This window comes from Ixodes scapularis, unplaced genomic scaffold (assembly GCF_016920785.2).
Source record: "Ixodes scapularis isolate PalLabHiFi unplaced genomic scaffold, ASM1692078v2 PGA_scaffold8__174_contigs__length_109621045, whole genome shotgun sequence".
In the NCBI taxonomy this organism is placed as follows: domain Eukaryota; kingdom Metazoa; phylum Arthropoda; class Arachnida; order Ixodida; family Ixodidae; genus Ixodes; species Ixodes scapularis.
The window spans coordinates 3,692,642-3,704,930 of NW_024609883.1; positions in this window are offsets into that span (position 1 = coordinate 3,692,642).

Sequence of the window (12,289 nt, forward strand, 5' to 3'; positions counted from 1 at the left end):
AGGAAGGAATAACTTGAATGATAAACAACTACAGGAGGTATCTAAGCAAATCGAGAACATAGTATCCAAGCAACCGGTAAGAGAATGGACATATGAAGACTTAATTAGTGTTTTCAAAAGAGAGTTAGAGAAATATTGAATCAAACAAGGAGGTAGAAAACTAAAACGTAAGCTCAAAAGCTGGTGGGATAAAGAGGTTAAGGCAGCAATATCAAGACGCCAGGCGGCATCTAAAGAACACAGATGGGCAAAGAAAAAGGGGGCCACACTAGACGAAGTAGCATCAAAATGGGAGGAATTTCAGGAAAGAAAGCGGGAGGCATCAGCATTAATACAGGCCAAAATTGGGAGGGCAGGGGTCCAGTGGATGATGGAGATAAACCAGAAGGATAGGAATGCGGCAAAAAGGTTCTGGGAACACATCAGTGCGCAGGGAAAAAAGACCGAGGGGTACCAGCAGACACTAACCACACAGGAAGGGACAAAGGTAGAGGGGGAAGAGGCAAGAGAATACATTAGACATACAATCGAAGCAGCATTTTCAGAGTTAGAATCAGATCAGGCCGTAGGGAATAATAGCGTCTACACAACACAAGAGGAGGATCATAGCGAAGAAGAGGAAATGAACACTGGGGAGTGGGAAAAAGCAGAAGGAAGGGTTCCGGCTGGAACTGCGACAGGTCCAGACGGCATACCAATGAGATTGATAAAAGTGCTAGGCAAAACAAGCAAATTGAAACTAAGGCAGGTGATTGACCAGATACTTATGGGAGGGGAGGTACCTAGTGACTGGAAATTGAGCAGGATGAGATTATTATATAAGGGCAGGGGAGACAAAGACAGTATCAAATCATACCGACCAATCACAGAAACTCAGTAATATACAGGCTAGCTATGCAAATTGTAAAAAGAAGAATGGAAGAATGGGCAGAGAGAAAGCAGATCCTAGGGGAGCTTCAAAACGGTTTCAGGAAAGATAGACGACTAGATGATAATTTATTCGTAATCACTCAGTGCATAGAGATAGCAGTGACAAGTCAAAGGCCATTATGGGTAGCATTTTTAGACATCAAAGGGGCATATGACAATGTGAATCAGGAAAAACTCTGGAACCAACTGAAGGGATATGGGCTAGAGGGAACCATGGTTAAGTTTCTAGAACGGGTTTATACGGAGAATAGGGTGGTTATAACATGGGAAGCCGAAACTACAAGACCAGCAGCAATAAAAAGAGGTCTTAGACAGGGTTGCCCATTGTCTCCCTTGCTCTTTATGATATACCTCAGTGAAATGGAAAAAAGTTTAGAACGGTGCAACCTAGGTTTTGACCTGACTTACATGGAGGAAGGACATGAAGTAAATCAAGTATTGCCAGGGTTAATGTATGCAGACGACATTGTACTCATATCAGAAAGTCGTGAGACAATACAGGAACTGATTAAAATTTGCAGCAGGGAAGGGGACAATTTAGGACTAAAATTTTGTAGGGACAAGTCTGGTATAATAGTTTTCAACGACGAGAAGGGGGAGCCCCTGGAGATACAGGACACATTAATAGAACACGTAGAAAAGTACAAATATCTGGGAGTATGGTTAAGTGAAGGAAGACGGTATCTAAAAGACCATGAAGATATTGTAATAAAGAAGGGGAAACGAGATTCGGCTATCATGAAACACAGGGCGCTATGGAACTATAATAGATATGAAGTTGTTAGGGGTGTATGGAAGGGAGTCATGGTGCCAGGACTGTCATTTGGGAATGCGGTATTGTGTATGAGGTCAGAAATTCAGGCAGGTTTAGAGATACAGCAAAGGAGTGTGGGTAGGTTGGCATTGGGGGCACATGGGAATACACCAAATGAGAGAGTACAGGGGGATATGGGTTGGGCATCTTTCGAGAGTAGAGAAGCGATCAGTAAAGTAAAATTTGAACAAAGACTAGTTGAAATTGAGGATACACGGTGGGCAGCGAAAGTGTACAAGTATCTATATATGAAAAGTCTTAACACTCGGTGGACAAACCGAACCAGCAAGCTGAGATTTAAATACATTCAACGAGATGGAGCCGATCAGAGCATAACAGTAGAAAAGGGAGTAAAGGAAACAGAGAGGAAATTGTGGGAAGAGAGAATGCAGGGGAAATCAGCTTTAGCAATATACAGGGCACAAAAACAAGAAATAAAGAAGGAACAGCTGTATCTTTGCTTTTTGAGGCTAGAACGGAGGTGCTGCGAACGAAAACGTATAGGGCTAAATTTCAGGAAGTAGACACTCTGTGTGACGTATGCAACCGCGAAAGGGAAACAATAGAACATCTAATTTTAAGGTGCACGGGGCTTCGTCCCACCCTCTTGGGGGGATGACTACGGATTTGGAGGGGGCGCTGGGTTTTCCGGACATGAATGGACGAATGGATAGGGAAAGAATTGCGATTACTAAGAGGAGATTGGAAGATTGGTGGAAGAGATCTAGGGAAGGATAAAAAAAAAATACATATAAAAATAGGCAATAAATTTAATTTAAAAGAGAGGGGGAACTGTTATAACAAAATACATACAAAAAAAAAATAGTAGAAGGGATGACGAAATGTTAGGCTAGGTGGCGCAAGCTGCCGCCCGATACAAAGGGTATAGCCATTACCATCCATCCATCCAGCCCTGAGCAACATGAGGTCTATTTCCGCAACTTTGACGAAACTGGCTGACGAAGGAATAAACGCGACGGGGACTGTACGAGGAACAAGAACTGGTAGTCGTCTGCTGAGGAGCCAGAAAGACATCGCAAAAGAGGAGAGAGGAGCTTTTGACTACAAGTGTGACGGTGCGGTTACGCATGCAGATGGCACGACGACGCAGTGGTCACAGTTGCCTCTAACCATCTCAGCCATGAGCCTGTTTGTACTGCAAAGGGCTTTTCACGACGCTGCAAGAAAGAGGTAGACATTGCGCAACCATATCAGATCAAAAAATATAACGAAGGCATGGGAGGTGTGGATTTTATGGACCGCCCCTTGGTAGCTACTGCCCAAGGCTTCGAAGCAAAAAGAGGTGGTTGAATCTTTTCAGCAATGTTCACAACATGACTGTAGTCGCAGGATGGATCCTTCACTGCGAACTTCACAAGGGCACAGATGCCACCATGACGCACCTAGCTTTCAGGTGGGACGTCGCCATGTCCCTGCTCCACCTGAAGCAGAAACTCGCCCTGCGGCCTGGACCTCGGGTTCGTCTCAGCATCGCGGAAAGGAAGACTGACGGTCACTACATTGTCTCAGCTACACAAGGAAGGTGCGCGGAGTGCAAAAAACAAAAACAAAAGAAAAACACTACCAACAAATGCCACCAGTGCGAAAAGCAGCTGCACAAGAATTGCTTTGCAGCTTACCACGGCTTCTGATTGTGAAGCACTGACTGCCAAGTAACACATACATTGAATAAACATGTTTTTCACGCATTCTTTTCTATATTTATAGTTTTTGAAGCCCTTTCAAGTGGCTAAAAGGTTCTCGTCAGATAACAGAAGCAATTCCCATTTTACACTCGATAAATGTTGTTGCAGACGACACTTGCATTTAGTATACTGGAAATGCCAATGTTCCAAAAATGGAACATGCAAAAAAACATGCCTAGTGATTGTTAATTTGGCTATATTTTTTTTCATAGTTAATTCAGAAGCCATATGTGAATTATCAACCGCAATTTTAGTGTTTCGAACTTTGCGTCATAGTGCGGCGTTTAAAAGGTTAAGGAGATAGGCAGTAGCTTATATGTCAGTTTTAAGACCGCCGCATCTTCATTCCACGCTCGCTGCGACACGAGATACTTGCAATGGGAAGGAGCTGAGCTCCTTTCCATTGCATCCAGCGATCGGATGCCTTTTCTCCTTTCTCTCCTCACCCTTCTCTGTAAGTTCAGCTGGTTTCCACAATCTAAGGAAGACACGAGATACTGCAGCTGATACATGAAGGCAATCAGGGCATCAGACGCTGCAAGGCAAGAGCAAGGGACGCTGTTTGGTGGCCTACTCTAAACAGCGAAATGGAGCAACTTGTGACAGCCTGCGAGCGGTGCGCCCAAACAAGAGTACAGCGCTCCTAGCCCCTCATCAGCACACCGACTCCCAGTCGTCTGTGGCAGAGACTCGGTGCGGATCTGTCCGAGCTCAAGGGGAAAAACTAAGTGCTCGTCGTGGACTATTACTCCCGCTTCCCAGAGGTCATCAGCCTGACATCGAAGACGTCAACGTCTGTCGTCGCAGCAGTCAAGAGTACATTCGCCCGGTTTGGGATCCCCGACGTGCTGGTATCGGACAATGGGCCGCAGTTCTCTTCGAGACAATTCGCCGAGTTCGCCCAGAGCTACGGTTCCCAGCACGTCATGAGCAGCCCACGCTACCCACAGGCGAATGGGGAAGCGGAGCGTATGGTGCGGACAATAAAAGAGCTGTTCTACAAGTCAAGGGACCCGCACATGGCCCTCCTGGTGTATCGAGACACCCCTGGAATGACCGGTTAAAGCCCGTCCCAACTGCTAATGGGCCGACGGTTGCAGACAAAGGTAGCGAAGATGCCAGAGACGTTGCAGCCGGGGTGGCCATCCCGTCGGGACTTCAAAAGGAAAGACGGGGAGGCCCGAAGACGCCAGCGAAAGGACTTCAGTCGCCGTCACGCCGCTCACCAACTTCGCCCGCTGTCCGTAGGAGAGGACGTGTGGGTACAAGACGTGCTCTGCCGAGCAACAGTCCTCAGTCCAGCCAAGCGGCCGCACTCCTACGTAGTCAAGACCGGGACAGGAGTCCTGCAACGCAACCGCCGGCACCTGGTACCATTCGATGCGTCTCCGGCAAGCTTTGGCGCTCCGGATCTTGGCGGTTCGACCAATGAGACTACGGCTCCAGCCAGTCCGGCGATCTCAACGGCAAGAGCAAGTCCGGGTGCAGGGAGCCAACAACAGCCGACCGCAGTTCAGCCTGCACCAACAACAGCGCCGACAAACTTGACAAACTTCCCTTCAACATTAACGTCGACGGACACGTCAATGGCAGACAATACGCCGATAAGAGTGACTTGGTCGGGCCGCCAAGTTTGGCGACCGGTACGTCTGGACTTGTAAAACTTAGGAGGGGGGATGTAGTGATGACACGACAGTTCTCACTCACGTGCCCCGCGGCAACGCGTCCATGCTAGTGTGCATGCTCGGGGTTATCTTTAGTTCGAGAAAGGTGATAATAAAACACTTGGGTTCCAGACTCCGGTGTGGCTGGTCGCTCCTTCCCCACGAGACACTACCTAATATGCTCCAGTGTAAAAGCTAGCCTGGAATAAAATAGTGATCAAATGATAGCAGTACCTCTCGGTGGCTTCCGAAGACTCACGACCCGGTCGTGTGATCCCTTCGAAAAATTCTCCGATGGAACGGCGTTGCGTACCAAGAACCTCCTCTTGTGCACCGTTATAAAATGGGGGGAGGATATTTTGCCGGTAGCCGGCACAACCACTCGGGAAAAAAAGACTGCCGGGAGTTTCGGACGGCAATGATTATTCTAAAAATATATATATATATATATATATGGGTGGTTTCATCTCAAATCGTGCAGGCAAAAAGGGTCGAATTTTTAATTTCGATGAAAAAAATATATGTTATGGCGCCGTTTCTAAAACCGCAGTCGACACAAACCGCATGTTCGTCGGATTTTTTGTTCTCGACTTATGAATTTTTAAAGAGGCCGCGGCGAAAAGCAGTGTTTTTCACACCCGTCGTGGGTCGGATGTTTCGCTTGATCTCCCGCCATGGATTTTCAGTCCACATTATATTATCTTTTTTGAAGCACTCTGTGGACACATTTAAAAGGCTCCAATACCATGAAATAATTTTAGGCCTTTTGCTTTTTTTCTGTAAAAATGTCAAAAACGCCTCCTCGGTCAATTGTTGCCGAACTTTGACAATTAATTACTGGCGATCTACTTGAGTTACACCGATATTTTTTATGTCCACGGAGAGCCCAAAACACGCTCTTTATATTTATTATAAAATGCCTTGGCTGTATAAAATATCCTTTGCGGTACGTTTACGTTAATATTATGCAAAAACCAAAAAGTACCATTTTTGAAATTGATTTTCTCAAAAAACCCATTTTTTATTTTTCTTATTTTTTGTTAAAATGTAGATATGATAGTTGTCTACACGAAAATCAAGTCTAGAAAGTGTATATTTTGTTTGCATGTTTTATATTTAGGTATCAATATCGGGAAAAGACGTCTTTGTTTTGCAAGACCTAAGTCAGACATAGCGACCCATGCGTCTCTATGAATTGTGAAAAAAGTTTTCTTGAATTTTATTCTGCATTTTGTTATCAATTATAAACGGATTTTGTGGTATTGAATATTTATGTATGTTTTGATAAGAGCGGGAACCATGAGATACATATCTAACCAAATCAGCAGGCCTAGTAGACTTTCAATAACCAAAAGGCACAGACGTTGTATTGTCTCAATTTATAAACCTTTCAAAGTAAACTAGCACGACTAGCTATTAGCTGTCATATTACTAAGACAAAGAAAGTCACCACATTGTCGATATGTTATATACAATTCTTTACGAAACCAAACACTGGGGCTTGTTCACCACACATCGCACAGGTCACCAGGGAATGTCCTTTCACTTCCGTAATACACAAAAGTGGTGACACAGAAACGGTCCGAAACACACAGAGAGTGTGTCATGGAGAGGGGTAGGAAATAAAAATAAATAAATAGGAATTAAATTGCCCAACTCCGATCTTAACGAAAATTGCGTTAAAAAAAGAATAAAGCATTTAGGTTCGAGCGGTGGCAAGGCGATAGGTCCACGCCTGGCGGAGAGTCAGATAAAGAAGTCGACGGCACGTAAAGGTAAAACAAAAAAAAAAATCAATAATTTAATAAACACGGGAAAACTCAGCCGCACATGGCAAGAACAAAAACCAACTCCCCCGGGCATTCCCTAAACGGGACGCAACCAAATGCGTGCGAACACGCTCTCTACATCACCGCCAGACCGCTACGCCATGACGAAATAAACCCAACAACTGAACAGTGCTAACAAACAGTTAGGAAGAAAACACTGAAAAAAAAAAAAAAACGTTCAGAAAAAACCGCACTTGAGAAACAAAGTTCAGCGGGGCGAAGAAACACACACGAGTCGCTCCCACGACATTGAAGTCTGGCAGGATGACGGTGTCCAGATGATGCTCGAATCTGTTCCTCCCTCTATTACGCACATCCAGAACGGCTGTGCGGAACAGTGGCTGTACGAAAGAAAGTGAAGAATAGATTCGAGCAGGCGATGCGCGAGAAGGTAACCGAGACTATGCTTCAAGCTTCATATCGGGAGAGGAGCTTTCGAGGTAGTTTCTGCAGTTACTCAAACTTTCTCTTTCCCCTTCCCGTTTTCAAAAGAACACGTCAGCAGGCGTTAACGTTTCATCTCGGGAGAAGCCCACTCTTCACAAACGGTTATAGTTGACAAGGAGGCTGGCTTCGACCCAACTAGTCTCCGGGCAGAATACAAACACAAGTGTATTTACCAACACGCTCGTTTTAATGTCAGTTTCCGGTCCTTGTTGTTTCCAAAAGAGATAACCCTTTATAAGGACAGAACGAGCGCGTTGGTGGGGATAATTAAACTTAAACACTCCCTTCTCGTTTTCTTCCTCAAGTTTAATAGATAACCCTTCGGTGCTATCGGATCTCCCCGGAGAGAGAGAGAGAGAGCACGGCCGTTTCAAGGTAAGGATAGGGCGCTCGAAGCTAGGGCAAACAGGCGGTATCGTTTCACGCATGCACGGGTGGCTGGTTTCAAATTTCCCCACATCCCTAACGAAACCGGCCCATCTTCGTGTGTGCGTCTGCGGGATTTCTGTCCCGCGCCGCCGGTTTTAGCGCGCACGCGGCGTTGGTTTGGCTGGCAGAACAGTTGTTGACCGTCGACATTGTAAGGCCGTGGTGTCCTCATCCTTTCAGGCAAACGATTCCTTTGCTTTCCCTTGTGCAATCTGACAGACTCCTCCTGGGTGGCTGTCACTGTTCGCCGCGTCAACGACAAAATCGTACCATTTCACTCCTCGTGACACAGGGTGCGCTGCTCGCTTTACTGTCACGGGCCGTCCCATCTAACACAACGAGCGCGAAAGGTCGTGGTCATCTGCTGGCTCCGAAAGGGCAGGACGTTCATGCAGGCCAATGAGGGCCCCGAATCAATAAGACGTCTGCCGACTCCTACACGTTAAAAATTTACGACACCTGCTGGTCTGTTAAGAAGTGTTGCTTTCTATTTTTGGCACTCCTCCGATGTAGCTTGCCGCCTATACTAAAATTTAAATATTCAATAATTATATCAGGGTGGAAATACTGTATTTCGTTTTTATGTGGGAACGTTGAAAAAAATAAAAAAAAACTATTTCCAAGCATGTGAAGACGCGCAATTCGCAAGTCCATTTCGAGCCGTAAAAACACGTCTTTGTACGATATTGATGCTTAAATGTAGAACATACAAACAAAATATACACTTTCTAGGCTTGATTTTCGTGTAGACAACTATCATATCTACATTTGAACAAAAAATAAAAAAAATAAAAAATGGGTTTTTTGAGAAAATCAATTTCAAAAATGGTACTTTTTGATTTTCTCATAATATTAACGTAAACGTACCGCAAAGGATATTTTATACAGCCAAGGCATTTTATTATAAATATAAAGAGCGTGTTTTGGGCTCTTCGTGGACATAAAAAATATCGATGTAACCCAAGTAGATCGCCAGTAATTAATTGTCAAAGTTCGTCAACAATTGACCGAGGAGGCGTTTTTGACATTTTTACAGAAAAAAAGCAAAAGGCCTAAAATTATTTCATGGTATTGGAGCCTTTTAAATGTGTACACAGAGTGCTTCAAAAAAGATAATATAATGTGGACTGAAAATCCATGGCGGGAGATCAAGCGAAACATCCGACCCACGACTGGTGTGAAAAACACTGCTTTTCGCCGCGGCCTCTTTAAAAATTCATAAGTCGAGAACAAAAAATCCGACGAACTTGCGGTTTGTGTCGACTGCGGTTTTAGAAACGGCGCCATAACATATATTTTTTTCATCGAAATTAAAAATTCGACCCTTTTTGCCTGCACGATTTGAGATGAAACCACCCATATATATATATATAAGTCGTCAAATGTTTCACGAAAAAAAAAAAAAAAGGTTTGCCTACTCTGATTGGAACCTGGGACCCACGGCACGTGAAACGGACACCTTTCCCATGAGCTACTCCCAGGACTAGAAGTTCCCGTTTTGACTATTCCTTTTATACGAAACCCAATAGAAACAACTACCAACAACTTTTTTTTTTTTTTTTTCAGTTTGTTGTGTTGGTTGTTGGCAGACTATTTACTATGTACGGTTTGAACGGATGTCGATGCAAGCGTGATTTACGCACATACATGCCTCGTCCATTAGCGTAGTTTGCTTGGAAGGCATCGCTTGAAAAGTGACGACCACACACCACGTCGTGCACAGTCAACTTCTTCCCTACTTACTTATCCACTGCGATTTGAGCTTTTTTTATGGCAGGTAGTCAATGAAAACTGATTCCAGGCTCTAAAGCATACGCTGAGCACTGCAGTACGCAACAAGAGCGTACTATATTCTAACAAACCTGCACGGAACGCGGCAACAACACGGCAGCCAACGACAACACACTAGAACGCTGAAGTTGTTTTCCATGCAGGCGGTATTTGTTTTGGTGAATGCAGTGCCCCCTAGAATTTGATCTCCTCGCCAATAGACGTCGCTGGCAACGGAAGCAGGTCAGTGAAAATGCAGTGTTGGCTGCACCTCACGTTCCCGCTACAGTTAGCTGATATTGTTAGTTTTGCACCTGTACAACTTTGATGGCCAATTTAATAAGGATTTAGACGGAATTCAATCCCAATATTTGACTTGTAGCCTTTCTAGATTATACTGAATAGAATGACATTGTTTTCTCAGAAGCAAAAACTGAGTGGAGTTTCCCTTTAAGGACAACTTCACGAGGTGAGAACCACTTAACGCCACAGGAAACCACTTGAGGTTATTAAGATCCTTTTCTGCTGATTGTTATGTTCAATTTTGATTATCTATATACTACATGTTAATGTTATTATTTTTAGAAAACATAATAAGCCCCGATTTTAATGATAAACCAATGTGAAAAGGAAAAATCGAGCAGTAACTGTTAGCTTTAGAAGGTTAGAAGCTCATTGCCCTAACGAAAGTCATGTTTTTAAACTTTGCCGGTCGCGTTGATGGCATTGTCTGTGTTCCTGTTCTGCGAATGTCTCTTTCCAAGTATTTCCCTTTCAGTTGGATCCTCTCCTGGCATTTTAATGTCACGTGAGTTACCGAATCACGCAGTGAATGTGTTCTAAATGGGCCTCCTCAGGCAAGAAGCCAAAAAGCCGGGGACTCACTTGGCGGTTCGAGATTCTGAAATTTTGCTTCAAGTTCGTTACCGGTGGGTACAAACATTTTTTAAGTGTTCGCGCTATCCTCCGAATCAGGCAGGACACAATTGATTTTGTCGAACGTAGTGTATGTGACCCAGTTAATTTCTTTGGCGTATGTACGTGAGACGAGACTTGTAAAACGGTCGAATGTAATGAATTGCTAGTTCACGCTTAATGATTTTGCAACTTCCACGCATCAAAAGTTTCACATCACTTTACTGGCAAAATCAAAAATATTGTGACAAAGGATGTTAATCAGGAGCGAATCTGGGGTCTGCCAATTTGTGAAATTATAAAAGGAAAGTTGGCATCCAAATATAAACATATTTTAAGAAAAACATTTTTTTTTTTAATCTGCATTACTTTAAAATATGAATGTACCAAATTTAGCAAAGTGGCCAAGCAAGTGGACTGGGTAAATTGAACATACTTCTGAATTGCCTAGTCAGACAAATGCACCTCGAAAGAAATTAATGGGAAGGTACCTCTAAAAACAGTGTTGCTCGAACAACACAGTTTCTGGGATCCGCGCATGAATTGTCTCTTCAGGATACCTTGTGGGTATGGCAGCATCTCGCACCTGTCGTTCAACACGCATCGAGCCACCGATCGTCAAGCTCCGGGCATCATTTCTCTGCTTGGAACCTCAAACAGTAAGACGAACAGTAGTTCTCTAATTTAGAAGTCTAAGGTGTGTCTCACTTCGTCCATTCAGTGTATGCTGTTACTTTCTTGTTCCAGTACGACGGTTCCTTGGAAAATCAAAGAGAATACCACGAGGGCGACAAACGTGTGGAGGCAAGCTCCAAGGGCCAGACACCCAAGACATGGACCATCAGTAACCAGGGGGATAAGGTGAGAAAACTCAAGAGGCAGCTCATCATCTGGGCCACAAGAAGAAAATCGGAGACTGTATGCTGGGAAATTTGTCGCCCTTCATTCTTGGGTGGCAGGAGCATTTTCTGGTCACATTCGTACATGAGGTGAACCGCTACTGGAACTAGGTCGACTCCTCCTGTACCCACAGAGCTGTGCAGCTTACACAGTGTTACAAAAGTACTATACTGCATTTCACCATAACTTGCCCAACAGAGAAAGCTATGGCACCAAGGAGCCTATTGGAACGTTTGGCTGAGGGACGTGGCAGCATATTGGCCGAGACGTGTCAGTGTCTATTATTATAGATATTTTGTTTATTGCGATTTGTTCCACCTCACATCATAAACAAACGTTAAAATTGACCTTAGTATTATAGAATTTTTGGTTTGATCTTGGTTTTAACTCTGAAAACAGAGTTGAATATGTACACTATTACAATGAAACTATTGAGCATGCCAAAGCCCCGAATTTCATTTTCATTTCAGATTGTAACATGTTAAAAATAGGAAATAAAATGTATGTATGCATGTATGAAATTTCGAAAATGCCGCCATCTTGGCCATGGTTTGGGGAGGATGTTAGATTAGAATGCGCTATATTGGATTTAAAATGTCTCGCTTCAACTCCAAATTTTCAACTTGTCGGTTGGATTCTGGTTTGCATACACCGTGTAGAGCTGAGTATCGACAAAGGCATCACCGATCGCCACGTGCAGCAACTGCCGCAGACATTTTCGTCCAAGCTCACTGTCTTCTGAAATCGCACACCTTGTATCCATAGCTCCTTCGAATGTATCATAGTAAACCAGTGCAGTATGAAGAGCCCAGGCCCAGAGTCTACCATCGCTACACCTCATAGTCAGCAGCGAGCAGTTCTAGAATGCCCTGCAGTCATGCGCTG